This window comes from Lactuca sativa, chromosome 4 (genome assembly GCF_002870075.4).
Source record: "Lactuca sativa cultivar Salinas chromosome 4, Lsat_Salinas_v11, whole genome shotgun sequence".
Taxonomy (NCBI): Eukaryota; Viridiplantae; Streptophyta; class Magnoliopsida; order Asterales; family Asteraceae; genus Lactuca; species Lactuca sativa.
Window position 1 is genome coordinate 147,035,927 of NC_056626.2, and position 15,562 is coordinate 147,051,488.

General features: G+C 34.1%; 3 non-coding genes and 1 pseudogene across 3 annotated transcripts; 1 reads left to right on the forward strand and 3 right to left on the reverse strand.

Moving 5' to 3' along the window:
- Nucleotides 1-3,421: 3,421 nt before the first annotated feature.
- Nucleotides 3,422-3,585, reverse strand: LOC128133966 (U1 spliceosomal RNA). Its single transcript, XR_008232287.1, has one exon. It is a non-coding gene; the product is annotated as a U1 spliceosomal RNA (small nuclear RNA).
- A 730-nt stretch (nt 3,586-4,315) lies between these two features.
- LOC128133969 (U2 spliceosomal RNA) lies at nt 4,316-4,511 on the reverse strand. Its single transcript, XR_008232290.1, has one exon. It is a non-coding gene; the product is annotated as a U2 spliceosomal RNA (small nuclear RNA).
- Nucleotides 4,512-4,835: 324 nt separating this feature from the next.
- LOC111892340 (U4 spliceosomal RNA) lies at nt 4,836-4,987 on the reverse strand. Its single transcript, XR_008232294.1, has one exon. It is a non-coding gene; the product is annotated as a U4 spliceosomal RNA (small nuclear RNA).
- A 6,113-nt stretch (nt 4,988-11,100) lies between these two features.
- On the forward strand, nt 11,101-12,774 carry LOC111892251 (insulin-degrading enzyme-like 1, peroxisomal; annotated as a pseudogene).
- The last annotated feature ends 2,788 nt before the right edge of the window (nt 12,775-15,562 follow it).

Sequence of the window (15,562 nt, forward strand, 5' to 3'; positions counted from 1 at the left end):
ATCAACACATTTCGTCGACATCATTTGTTCTCTCGTGAAACGATTCCACACAACTATAGGTGCTTTCCCACATCACCATCTACACTGCTCCCCAACACCACAACCTCTTTACGCCGGGTTCAGGCATGAATTTCGATTTCCTAAACCATCTCACCATCACCACCACAGCCTCTTTTAGCTTCTTTTCTTTTTATGGTCTTTTGGTGGGTTTACGATGCAAATAGTTGTTGTTAATTTATCACCGTATTCTTTAATATTTGTAGATTCTCATACTTAAAGACTCCTAAAAGTTACTCCAAATCAAAATATTTTTCAATCTGGTGACTGAGTTACCTTGAGAGTAATGATTATTCTCCGTTGAGTTTATGCATTCAATTATTTTTGCATTACCTGAATCTAGGAAATAATCTATTCGAATTCCAACATATGTAATCACTAAAGGAAGAAGTTTGTGTATCCAGGTTAGTTGTATTCTTGTATTTGGTTAGCCTTTGGCTTTTCCTTTTTTTATTTCTTTATATATTTATTTGACTGTCAAGTGTTTAGATTTAAGTCTTTAACATTGTCTTGTTTAAAATTGGTATTGTGTTGGATTTAGAGAAAACTGAGATAACTAGAACAAATGGAAATCAATTGAAATAAGGTATTGAGTGTTCGTTGTTGCTTTCTTAACTCAGTTAATCGATTTACTTCATTTAGGTTTTAATTTTATTCTAGTTATCTGTTTATGTTGATGTAAAAATATTGGAGTATTTTTAAATGTGTAATTTTGATAACCAATTATCCATGATTGTGTGTGTTTTGTGAATAATGGATGAGTTAAGGTTGTAAAAAGGAGCATCTCTAGTCAGCATTGCTTTTTCTTTTTGTAGGTACTATAAATTTGTCAGATTTTCTTTATCTCATATTGTTCTGACAATCTGATAAATAACGCTTACCATGTGTTTAAATAGATGGCATGATCATGCTAAATTACATGAGTTCCCAATGTAAATGAGTTTGATAGAGAGATTTATTAGTTCATTTTGATCCTTATATTGGTTATTATTCCACATATGGACATGCATATAAGCTAGCCGAAGAGATAAAGAAAAGGGTTGCATATGTTGAATGGTTGAACCCAATATATGGCAGGTAGGTAATCAAATAAATATATTTCTTAATTTTAACTTATTGTAACATCCCGGAATTTAGGTCATAAACTACAAACGACTAAATTACAATAAATATTTTTGTAATTTAACTCATTCAATTGTAGTGCATCTAATGTAAAATAAATGAGTTCATTTAAAATATTATAAGACATCAAACGATACCTTACTTCCAAATGTGGAAAATGTCAAACAAATCAAACAGCTAAAACTGTAACACTAGGTAATGCGTCTGGAAAACTGAAAATTTGTATTAAGTAGTTATAAGCAAATCAAACATTAAAATCTTATAGTACGTGTTACTTAATTTCTGAAAATTTAAAGAACGTCCAAAACGGAGTTCGTATGAAAAATATACGATAGTTTTAAGAAAACAGAAAGTAAAACACTAATTTTCTTTAATCGTGTAAAACTGAATCGATTCGTTGAGGCACTTACACACCTCTGATGGAAATTCCGAGAGCTTTTTTGGGCTCATGTTATAGCCTAATATTTGATTACATACTCAAAATATTTTTAGCAAAAATATTTGCGAAAATCGAAAAATCGAGCATTATGGGCTATTTAGACGCGAAACTTTAAACGCGATTTCCTGGAGTTCCGTAACTCGATCAATTAATCTGTTTGGGTTTTTGAAATCCTTGAATTGAACTCTATCTATCGGCACGTTCGAAAAATTTCTTGACATTAGGACCTGATGCACCCGATTATGTGTGTTTTTGGGTATTTAAAGAGTGTAACCTCATGTGGGGCCCATATGGCTTTGCTAGTAGAAAGAATAATCAGCTCTTTTCCCAATTTCTCAAGCCCACGTGCCTCTCTCCGTCCACCACTCCCTTCCTTCTTGCTTACACCCCATCTCCAATTGTACAAGGCCTATGTCCATCTTGAGTGTTTGATTTTATTTGAGAGTATGGCTTCCTTAGGCATGTAAGTGCCTCATTAGGCTATAAATAGAAGCTCATGTCTTCCCTCAATCCTCACAACATCAACCATCATCTCCCCTCTCAAGTTCTTGATCTCTTTCTCTCTAAACTCTTTCTATCTCACTCTCTCAGTTACACACACACACACACACCCCACCATACACCACCGTTCCACCAACCTAAACCCACCAGCACCTCCTTATTACCTCTACTTAATCCCCACCACCAGCCCAACCCTTCCCCTCGTCGATTTCAGCTCGAAAACAGAAGGAGAACCAAAGGCAGCAACTACTCGGAACCCTCCCCCCTGCCACTTCGTCGGAGCTCATGCCACCGCCATCAGCCACCTCTTATGACTGTAAGTAACCTCCACTTCCGTCTTGTTTTTTAGTTGTTGATTATTGCCCTTCATCGATCGATCAGAAGCCACAGGACCTTTTTTTTTGTGTGTGCACGGACTCAACGAGAAGAGAGGACCTCCAGTTAACCAAACATACATGCCAAATAAATGTTTCTCACCCCATTCTCAAAAAATTTACAAATCTAGTCCTAAGCTTTTAAACTTCATTTTAAAATGTCCAAAATTCACCCCTCTCCTAGAAATATTTCAAAACTAGTCCTAACCATTTAAAACTTCATTTTAAAAATGTCACAAACTACCCTTACTTGAAAAATCTATGAACATAAGTCCAAGATTTAAATCTTAAAAACTAAATGACCCATTTGTAGTCTTTATTTGGAAGTCATTTACAAACTAAGTCCATTTAATTTATCTAAATTAGTATTGGAACCTATACTTTGGTTAAGTTACCAAATAACCCTCCACATATTAATTTATATTAATATTTCCTTAGGAAACTAAATTTATCATACTAAAGAATGTTTGGATGTGAAATTTGAATGATAAAAGATATTTGGACGTGCAATTTGAAAGTTATTATGCGATGTTTATTAATCCGAATCGGAGAATTGTGATAATAAAATATATTTTAGATGTAACGGTGGACTTAGACATGTTAGATTTAAATGGACACATTTTTGTATTTTATGATTTCCCCATTCTAAAAAAGCCCGGTCCAGATAGAGTAACCAACATAGCATGAGGAGCTCTCATGATTAAGATGTAAAGAGAAAGTTGATATTGAAAATTCGAGAAAGGAAAAATGTGACGGAGACATTTGGTTAACACGTTCTTCCATATTTAGACAAAAATCTACACCTTGAAAAAATCCTGAAATTTTGAAAGCATCCTTTTTTGTAACATATCCTCTTTAATTTTTATTTTCAGATTTAAGTTATTTCAAAGAAGCAATAAAAAAGCTAGATGTTGAAACTAGGATATTGGTAGGGGCCGCGCGAACGCAGGCCCCCACTGGCACAAATTATGACATAGGTTCGACCAACTTGGGCCGACCTTAGACAGGCACCTCTCCGTAATGTGCAATGGAGATCACCAACCTAGGCCATGGACCTTCTTGATCGCCCATAGACCCTGTCCAGGTAAGTGAGTTTTCCATTCTCCTGCCCTCACCTTTTATGCAACAACCCAGCTTCTGTTTTCTTTCTTCAGCCTCCAATGTGGGATCAGGTTCACATCATATATTGTAGTGTTCCATTAGTTCCCCTTTCCTCTGGGCAAAACGCACAGCCAAATGGCAGTTATATAATTGCATTATTTCAAGTGTGTCTGGGCCTGTTAGATCAATACGGTCTCTCCCTCTTAAGAGAATTGTAATCTCTGATTGTGGTAAATGGGAGAAGTCCATTCCAAAATTGAAGATTAAGACAAAGTTGATGCATGCTTCTGAATTACAATGTTTTCTTTGGATCAAATAAATAGTCATAATCAAATTCCACATAATATGCTTATTTGTGCTGTAGTAGTATTATTACCGATGTCAACTTATAGATGAAGTGTATAATAGGAACAGTACTGCGATCAGGAAACGTTGATAAAAGTGATCACCATCTTACTAATTGAGCAGGATCTGTTATACTATATATGCCTTCCGAACACAGGAAAAGCTTGCTTCCTATCTTACTAATTAAAGGCCAATATATATAAGTTTTAAACTTACATTGGAGCTACGGGTGTGCCAAGGCTAAAAAACAATTCCAACCTCTTCTTTGGAATGTTGGATCCTAGTTCGAATAAACTGATAGAAGTATTAGACATAACAAGGTAAGAAGTAAAGTCTTCCATTCAAAACTATTAAAAGTACTTTTAGACTAGGATTAGAGGGGTGCGCCACGCCCTGGCTGTAGTGCAACGCTAAGGCGACACTCGAGAGACCCAGCAGCAAGCCACTGTGATGGACTCTCCCCCATAAAAAATAAGATTAATATCGAGTAGGCCGATGGCCTACATATCAGATATTAAACTGATAAGAACAGATACTACACTTGATCTTAGCCAAAAGGCCGAGAAAGGTATGCTTTTTGTTTTCTTGGGGCTTGGTTTCTATAGCCACTGCCATCTTGTATGTAATCTTCTCTCACCCGATGTGGGAGAGCAAACCTTTATTTTTGCTGATTTAATCTCCCGTATATGTAGACTTCACAAACATCAATGCATTTAATTGGTCAAAAATACTATCCATATTTAATTACAATACAAAAAAAAAAAATCACATAATTACTAACAGACTTTTTTTTTGATTACATGAAAACTGTCTGATTATTAATATTACTCTTAGGCCATCTAATTAGGAGGGAGGATTAGGATATACTAAAGTTTTGACAAACTAAGAATTTTTAGGGCTTCCCAGTCAAAGGAAACCCTTCCAGAAATTCTCGATGGCCAAGGGAGACCCAAGGCCAAAGAGGGAGTTTGGAAATAGTTTTCAACCAGCAATTGACGCGCCTCGGTTAATACCTCATTAGCTGCGTCATTGCCCCAAGCGCAAAGATGCTTCTAATGCCCCTCCACCTCACCTTTTATTCTTCCCTCTCTTTCAACACCTTCTACTTTCCTACCGATGTGGGACTAACAAAACTCTTTAATTTCACCCGGTCCCTCTACAGAAACGCATGCATCATCATATACCTACCTCATCCTTTATTTTCAGTTTATAATTGAACTAGATTATGACCCGCGTTAAACGCGGGGAACGAATAAAGAAAATATAAATGTCTATAGTCGTTGAAGGACCTCTTTGTAGACACCATTTTTTGTTTTATTAGTTGAACGACCTTCATCGCCACAAAATACGTTCAAACCTTTTTTACTTGTGACACCGGAAATAGCTATATATAGTTAACCATGCGCAAAAACGGGTCTACGTAAGTATAATCCAACGTTTGACAATGTACTTTCAAAATACATTGTTATTTTATGGTTATATTATGAAATAGAATTGTTTATTTTAAAAAATAGCATTTGAAATGAACCACATAACCCCCCTCCCCCCCCCCCCCCCCCACACACGTACACACACACAATATTACATATATATAAAACTCTATAACAAAGAAATATAAAAACATTTATGCTTGCTCGATTTAGATATTGCCCATAACTTATTAAAAATGTCAAAATACATAATTGGCACACAACTTACTTGTTATTATGAGACGAATTAAACAATTTAAACAAATGATGATTTTTTATTTTTATTTTATGATAATGATAAAATAATGGAAAAATGAATGCTTACTTCAAATATTTACGGACGTTTGAGTAAGGTCTATGATCTTAAATGTTGAGTATTCATATCTTTCACAAATAGCTATTAAATGGTTATTCAAGATGAATTAAAAGTTCATTGCTATTTCTTGCCAATTTAAAAGTATGTTTCGACCACTTTTGCATCAGATAAAAAACATATAGGTTCTTTTAGTATTACTGCAATCCAACTTTCATATAAAATTACTTTTTTTCGCATCAGACCAAACTCGGTGTTTTTAAGCATTATTATCATCCTATATTATACATTCTTGATAGTTTTTAAAAGTTAGTTGTAATTTCTCATTTCTTTTTGAAAGTTCGTTGTTATTTCTTGTTGCTTTTATAAATAAGTTTTAGACTATTTTTTTGTATCAAACCAAATTTGAAGGTTATTTTTGCATTATTACCATCGTATATGTTACATTTCATTTTTATTATTTGAATATAGTTTTTGTAGTTCAAAACCGAGACGAATACAAAAATAATGACTACATATTAACTGACTCTCTATAATGTATAATTAAAAATCAAGACACTATAATTATAATTTATTGATGTTAGTTAATATGTAATTTATTTGGGGATGATGTTAGTTTTTGGTTACTTATTTAGGAAGTATAATATGTATTATGCATTACAAGTGTTTATCTTTTAAATTTAGCATTTGTTACTTTTGAATTTTATTTTGGCTTGAAATAACCATGATCGTCCCATATTTAGTATTTTTCTCTTCTTGCACCTTTACTTCCTACTGACTTGCATTCACTAAAACAAGATTTAACATTTTTTAAAAAAAAAACAAATATGAACAATAAAGTATTAAACTCAATGGATATGCTAAAAGAACCATGAGACTTGCCTTTTGTAAGATCAATAATACCAAATTGGACCACTTTCGGCAAAATAATTTAAGAACCGAAAAAAACCTGATTGCCCAAATATCTAATATCATTATTTAAGTCATAACTTGTTATATGCCGACAAAATTGAAAATTTCAGCCAAAACTCTGTTACATGCCATCAAAGTTGAAAAAAATCTTTTAAAGTTAAATGATGGTATTAATTTAAAAATTTATCTTTCACTTTAAAAATTTAATTCATTTGTTTTTTATTGCCTGTGGGGGTAACTAATTCAGAATTAACTGACAACCAATGTTATTTGTTTATTTATTTATGGTTCCCAACCCTCTTTTTTCTGTTTACAGCTTTTAGGGGGACTGTGGGATTTCAGAAACGACATTGTCAATGAATCTTTTAAAAAGGGTGCATGGAGAACTGGAGACTCTTTTTTCAAAACAGTATTGTGAAAGCGTGTTATTGGATTTTTTTGTAATTACCTCATAACATGGTCATAACACCATAAACACCATTTCCCCCTTGGTGTTATAAGTTGTTATAACACCATCTCAACGGGCCCATACCTAATGCTCTTAAAGGAGTCCATGCAATGGGAGCCCATCCATTGAGAAGTGGAGTCCTATATTGTTGATGTTGGGATTAGAACCCAATCATCATCCCTTGCTCGTCTTTGTTATGTGATTTATCTCTCATGTGATGGTCGTGTAGCGTGTGTTGCGGGGGAACTACGAAATTTAAGACTTGGACACTCTAAGACCTCATTTTGGGTGCCAAATACAGAGAAAAATATTTTGTATGATGTGTCTACTTCGCTTTTAGGGGGACTGTGGGATTTAAGAAACGACATTCTCGATGAATCTTTTAAAAAGGGTGTGTGGAGAACCGGAGACTCTTTTTTCAAAACTGTATTGTGAAAGCGTGCTATTGTATTTCGGTTAGGAGTAGTAAAATGACTTTGGATTGTTGTACTTGGTTAAACTCATCTAGCTCGAATATGTAAATTGCTGAAATGGCATGTTTTTCCTCGCTACCTTGTGCCTAACTTGGGCTCATTTTTTCTTAATATATGTCGATTTAAAAAATAAATGTACATAATAGTATCATCCCTCCTCAAAGTTATTATGATTTACATTTTTATATAATATTTTTGGAAATAAGAGTACAGAAGCGTCGATGGTGATAAAAGCTTTAATAAATAAATAAGTATTCTAGCGCATGGAGGAGGTGGGAGATAGACAAACTATATTTCTAGTGATAGATTATCGATAGAAACGGCCGGTCAATATTACGGTGCTTGTTGTGTTCATAAAACATGTAATTATAGGAAATATGGGTAGCACATCTATTATGACACCCGATCACATTTGGTGATGAAATGGAATACCCATATCTTATACAAGCCAATGGAGATACACAATTTCTTAAATAGTAAAAGTAATATTACAATATTAATAATACTATATCCAGTAATGATAGATTATTTCTTGCTAAATGATGAGATAAAAGATGTAATATCCATAAAATTACGACTTTACACTAGTACAAAACGGACCTGTGGTCACTGGTTTTTAAAAAAGGGTGGTCATGGGGGTTTTGGGAATTTGCATCACTAAAGATCATTAATCAAACTTGAGTAAAGTGTTAGCCCACATGTTAGCTAAAATTCGTCACCATTGCAAACTATTTTCACACATTTTGTCATTGTTTTACATAAAAATTGTGACAAATATTAGCCAATAATCACGGAAGATTATTGTGACCAAAAGTATTTTATTATGATATTTAAAAAACATGTGATTATATTTGTTTTATGATAACGATTTAATTTCATATATATGTCTAAAATTAATGATTTTGAATATTAAAAAATTACAACATTTGACTATAAATATTTTATTATGACATTTAAAACATGAAACTTGAAATTAAAAGTATGTTACAGTTACATTTTATTTTTTATTTTATCTAAATATAAAAAATGGTAACCATAAAAGATAAAAAAAGACATGTGGCTATAAGAGTTTGTATGGTAACCATAAAAGAAAAAAAAGACATGCGACTATAAGTCTTAGTTTCGTTACAGTGTTGACAGTATTCGGAGGAAGTACAATTTTTTTCCGTCATCTATAAAATTTCAATTTTCCCTCTTTACTAACATTTTATTATATTTTCCCTCTTTACCAAAATTTAAATATTTTTATTTCCCCTGTCTCTAAAAAAATTAGACCTAATCCTCGTTCTCTCTTTTTCTCTAGTCGTCATCTTCATAATACTTTGATTCGCTACTTTCTTTCTCATAACCAATAACATACATCATAGCTCGTACCGGAACTGCTACACTACACAGTCGACGTTGTTCATCAATGTACATGTTGACGCCATCGTCCTACCCTTAAGCGATCATTAATTTTGTGTTCATCTTCACCCTTCAACCACATAAACGAAGCAATCGATTCTACCGCCGTTCCTTCTACTCTGAAATCCCTCCGACATCAGACCTTATGATGGGTTTTACATGTATTAACGCGGATAAATCATTAACACTTAATAGTATATGCAACCTATTAGATCTATGTTATAACACTATCGTAGTAACATTCTATTGAGCAACAATAAACCTATGAACCCTAGGTAATTTCGAGATTGAAAAACAAGTTAAAAATTACATACCTTTTTTATTTTGTAGTAACAATCAAAAATCCGTTCTTCTTTGATTTGGAAGCTGAAACCACAAGATTCGTGCCTCTAATTGTTCACTCTTAAACCCTAACAACCAAGGAAACTTGAAGAGAGAGGATATAAGAGATAAAATTTCAGTTATACTCTTGAGGAGTCAAGTGGCCAAAATTTGAAGGATATGAGACTCTATTTATAGCTAACCAAGAAAGCCTATATAACCCTTGATTAAAATAATAATATCTTAGATCAGGTAATTATTTAGTTTCCTAATTATCTCCAAGGGATATTCTAAAAACCTTAGAATCATGCCAAAAACCGTACATCTCTTATGGGGAAGGTTTTGGAACCCTTTTGTTCAACTATTGAACAATTACAGCTTAGGTCGTTGTACTTTTAATTAATTCAATTAATCCCAAAATTAATTCTAATTCATTTTTGATTAATTCTTAATTAAATAACAATATTTCTAACTAATATATTATTCTCATAATATATTAACAAATCATTTATTTTGATTTCTAATTAATTTATTAATCATATAATAAATTAATAAATCAATCTATCTCCCTCTCTCTCTAAAAGGTATCCTATTGAATTACCAGGTTTTAAGGCTAACCCAAACGGACTGTGCTACCATCAATTCAAGTATATGCCAATTATAGTAATAATGAGCTTAGACACCTAATCCAACACCTTATCCTCTACCGTTTTTTGTTTCTACATTAACATATCTCATTGATGTTGTTTGTTCTCTCGTGAAATGATTCCACACACAACCACCCACTACAAGAAAAAGACCCTTTTATGACGCGCAAACCACGACACTCGTTGATTAATGTTACGCAAAAGAAAGTGACATTAAAAAAGTGTCATCTCTTCAAAAAATTTAAGGATTTAGGTCACGCATTATCGCGTGCCCTTAAATTAGTATCGTAAGAAAAAAAATAAAAACACGGAGGGTGCTTTATGCTAAATGCGCGTTCTCTGTGAGTGTCACTTCATAATTTTAAAGAAACGCGAGTTTAGTAGATAAGGGGGAAATCGAAATCCCCAAAATTTTCAAAGCCCGCTTTTCTACCTTCTTTCTATCTTTCATCTTAGCAATCGATTCTCCCCTCTCCTTCCTTCTTCCTCTTCTCTGATCCGTTTAGTAGATAAGGGGAAACTTATCTCCAGTCAGGCTTCTCGCAAACCGGCGTTCGTGACACTCTATTCATTAAATTTACAGGTTAAATCTATAAAACTAATACAAACAAACAGACTGGCCAATCAAAACGTTATGGATTCATCTAGTTTCTTTCTCATTCATCCACTGAGAAAATCCTCCAGCCCTACAATGGAACCATGATGCCAAATACTGATCAAGCTTTCCGGTTAAACTGAGCGATTTTTAGCACAGGAGAAAAGTGTGGAGAAAGCACCGGTTCAGATCTATCGATATTTGTGGGAGATTTCGCTCCAGATGTAACTGATTCAATGTCGAAGGTAACACTAATTTCTCTAATTTCAAATCGAAGCTAGAAGGTAACCCTAATTTCCTCATTTTTGAAATCGAAGTTAGAAGGTATCCTTGATTTGATTCAGTAGTTCTATGTTTTTAGATTTTTCACTTTGACCTTTACAACTATGATTCATCCCAAAATTTAGAAAACTACGTTGTTTATCCAAAAACTTATCGTTTCAGAATTTTGGGAGAGAGAATCACGAATATGTGGTTTGCGCCCTACACTACTGCTCCACCGTGTGCGACACTTCTCTTCCCTAGCTTGTCTGCTTCCACCTAGCTTGACTGCATCCATCCCAGTTTCCCTGGTCAACCATGCACCCTAAACATCTTCAGGTCTGAGTCCTTAAAGCTTCTTTTGCTTTATGTATCATTTGTATGATTTTGGGATACATATTGTCTTGTTGCATTTATTTATCAGGTTATTGTGAAAACTGTTCCTGTAAAATGTGGTCACAAGCTGAGAATTACATGGCCAGTGACACCTGGCATTCATCATTACATGGAAGGGCCAAGTAGGTATCTAGGACACTTAATTGGTCATGAAGGAGAAGGATCCCTCTTCTATGTCTTGAAGAAATTGGGTTGGGCAACAAGCTTGTCTGCTGGTGAATCAGACTGAACTGTGGAGTTCTCTTTCTATGTGATCAAGGTAAAAAAAAAAAGGCATTGCTACTTATGTTATGTCGATGAATTTATATTGTTACTTATGTATGTGTAATTACTTGTCTTTTTTATAGGAACTGGTGATAAAAGAATATGAAAATTACAAGTTTCAACATCCATATCAGCAATCCATGTATCACTTCTCATTACTTGTAAAAGATGGATCATGGCCTTGGACTGATGAGCTTGAAATTCTTTCTGTTCTTGAACCTGAACATCTTTCAATATTTTATCCTCAAATTTTGTCAAGAATCTTCATAGAGTGCTATGCAGCAGGTTTTTATAACATTACTACCAGTTATGATTTTTTTCTTCTTTTGTTATCTAAAGCTATACAACAACTAGAGAATATTGAATCAAATGAAGCCGAATTCATGATTCAACATGTTGAAGATGTACTTTTTATGGGGACAAAACCTTTGTCTCAATCTCTATTCCCATCACAGCATCTGATAAATAGGGTGGACAACTTACAAAAGGGTGTTACATGTTGCTATACTAAAGAGGGTTTCAAAGATTTCCAACGGTTTGCCCAATAAAAGATGATGAAGAAATAAGAACACAAAAATATATGTGGAAAACTCCAATACGAAAAAAAACCAAGAGAGAAAATTCATATATAACAGATTATTACAGTCACATTCATTTATACTAATCCCGTTTCTTGGATTTAACAGGGCCCTAAACATATCGAGTCAAGGGTTCAAGCATTTCTCAAGATGTTTGAGACTAAACTCTATGAGATGCCAGATGATGAATTCAAGGTCACAAGAGTTGTGTTTTCTTTATCAATTTGGAATTATCATATGAAATATTGAATATTGTTTATTGATCTAAATATCTAATACTATAATGGTGCAGAACAATGTTAATGCACTGATTGAGATGAAGCTTGAGAAGCACAAGAACTTAAGAGAAGAATCTCTATACTTTTGGCGAGAATCCAAGATGGTGCCCTCAAATTTGATAGGAAAGATCACGACGTATGGAGCTTTTTACAAATTTGCCCATTGTGTCATTTTCTTGATACTTTTATTTAAAATATTATTTATCTAAAGACAGAAGTTAATTGTTGGCAATGTAATGAGACAGGTGGCTGCATTGAAGCAGTTGAGCAAGGCAGAAATGATTCAATTTTTTGATGAACATATAAAAGCGGGTGCTCCACAAAAAAAGGCTTTAAGTGTGCAAGTCTTCTCGACCACACATGTTACAGAGCACACAGGAGATGCAGGCGAGGGCAAAGTTGTTAATATTGAAGATGCTTTGAGTTTCAGGAGATCAAGGCCTCTGTATGCTTTCAGTTTCAAGAGATGCGGGTGAGGGCAAAATTGTAAATATTGGAATATTACTAATAAATATATCGTTTATGAATAATATTATAATTAAATATCTAAATAGAATGGTGGTTTCTTTTTATTTACTTATTTATATTTATTTAAAGTGATGAAATTTAATGGCCAATATTTTTATTTAAAATGATGAAATTTAACGGCCAATATTTTTTTTACTTATAACACTTGATTATTGGCCTTAGGATAATTTATTGGTATAAAAATAACATTAATGTGTAAATATTGGTATAAAAATAACGTTATTGACCAATATAGTTGATGGAAGCTTCAAGTTGTTTCAGCGGTTTTTTCTATTTCTTAATTCTTATTCAAAATCCTTACTCCTAGCTTATGCTACTAATATTATATGGATTCATAAATGTTGTAAATAAACTATGTTAAATGTTATTATTTTGGAGCAATAGCAGATGAAGTTCCCAAAAAACAAACTTTATTAAAGGCTCAAGAATTTACAAGTATATATTACTTGTATTTCACTAACTTCGATTAGTAAAATGATTTTGCTCTTTTATTAGTTGGTTATTCATTGTGTTATGTATTAATATATATGTATATTTGAATGCATTGTAGATGGTTAAGATGTAGGATATTCTAGCAAGATACTTATCAATTAAGGGGTTCAAGTATCAGAGGCTTGATAGAAGTACAAAGGTTGAGGTGAGGCATCAAGCTATGGAGCATTTTAATGCAGCTGGAACAAGCTGGTAATTGTATTAGCATATTAATTTTTTGACTTTTATTGGATCAGGTCATAAGAATTATCGGAGCAGAGGTTCATTAGTCTTAAAGAATTATGAAAGGCAATATGCAACTCTACTTAGTTGGAGTTTGATGTTTATGATCTTTGTGTATATCTTTTAGTTTGTATAACATTACATTGCAGGAGGTGTCCCTTAATAACAATGTAGTATTAGGTTATATAGTTAGGGAAAACCTATCAATAACAATGTTCAATTAGATCCCCTTAATATCAATGTATTACAAAATTTTTGACATGATGTTATTGGATGAAATTGATTGTTTTGGTATATATTTGTTTACATATTTTTGTATTATGCGTAAATGAGTATCGTAAAGACGCGTCGTAAATGCATATCGTAAATGGTCACTGAAATTTATGACATGCAAATGTGTGTCATCTTCATTTATGACAGGGGATTCCTTGATACGCATTGCGTGTCATAAGCATGCGTGTTGTAAGGTTACGACATGCAAACGCGTGTCGTCTTCCTTTATGACAGGGCCTCCTTGATACGCATTGCGTGTCATAACCGCGCGTCGTAAATGTGCGTCATAAATGCGCGTCGTAAATGCGCGTCATCTATAGACAACACGCAAAAGCGTGTCGTCTCTCTTTATGACAGGGCCTTTCTTGATGCGCATTTGCGCGTCGTCTCAGCGTTTTACGACGCGCAATGAACGTCGTAAAAGGATGTTTTTCTAGTAGTGACCTATGCTTTTCCCACATCACCATCAATGTTTCTTCCCAACACTACAACCTCTTCACGCTAAGTTCATGCATGGATTTCGATTTCCTAAACACTCTCACCATCACCACCACAACCTCTTCCTCCCTTCTTAAATTTTTGCTGATGAATTGATTTTCATAGGGGAGATATATATAATCTTCTTATTTCTTGGTCTTTTAACTTCTTTTTTTTTCTATGGTATTTTGGTGGTTTATGATTCTAAGTATTTCTTGTTATTTTTTCACCCACTTCTTCAATCTTTGCAGATTCTCTTTCTTAAAGACTCCCACAAGTTACTTAAAATCACAATATTTCTCAATTTGGTGACTGAGTTAACTTGAGAGTACCAATTCATCTCCATTGAGTTTATGTATTCAATTATTTTTGTAGTAGTTGAATAGAGGCAATAATCTATTCAAATTCCTACATATTTACTCACCAAATGCAGAAGTTGTGTATCCAGGTTCGTTGTATGAATGTATTTGGTTATTCTTTGTCTTTTATTTCCTTTTGTATTTCTGTATGTCTTTGATTGTAACCTATTTGGATTTAAGTCTTTAGCAATGTCTTGTTTAAAGTTGGTATTGTGTTGGATTCAGAGAAGACCGGGTGAAACGACCCAAAAATACGACCCAAAAGTTTCATTTTTCAATATAACCAAAAACCATAATCTGAGTGTCATATCATAAAACCATACGTGATATATTCCAATCATAATAAAACACTGTGCGGAAAACTGTATCATATCTATGTCATATCAAAATCAAAAACTGAATCAACTCCCAGGATAAAAGCTGAAGCTGTGGTGTGTGCGATGCCATCATCCCGAGCTCTTCCCTCTGCTTGCGGAAGTACCTGAAACCAAAACTGAAACTATAAGCACGAAGCTTAGTGAGCTCCCCCAAACTACCACATACCATGCAATACATATATAAAGCACATACTGGGCCTTGCCCACTGCATCAGACCGAAGTCTGGAACTAGCTGCATCGGACTGAAGTCCGGAACTGACTGGGACCTTGTCCCCTGCATCGGACCAGAGTCCGGAACTAACTGCATCGGACCGAAGTCCGGAACTGACTGCATCGGACCGAAGTCCGGAACTAACTGCATCGGACCGAAGTCCGGAACTGACTGCATCGGACCGAAGTCCGGAACTGACTGATCATGGCATAGCATAAAACATAACAACTATTATAATCACATATACTGCATACTGCATCGGAACAGAGTCCGGAACACATAACACAAATATGCTTGAATCACAAAGACATCAAGCACTCTAGC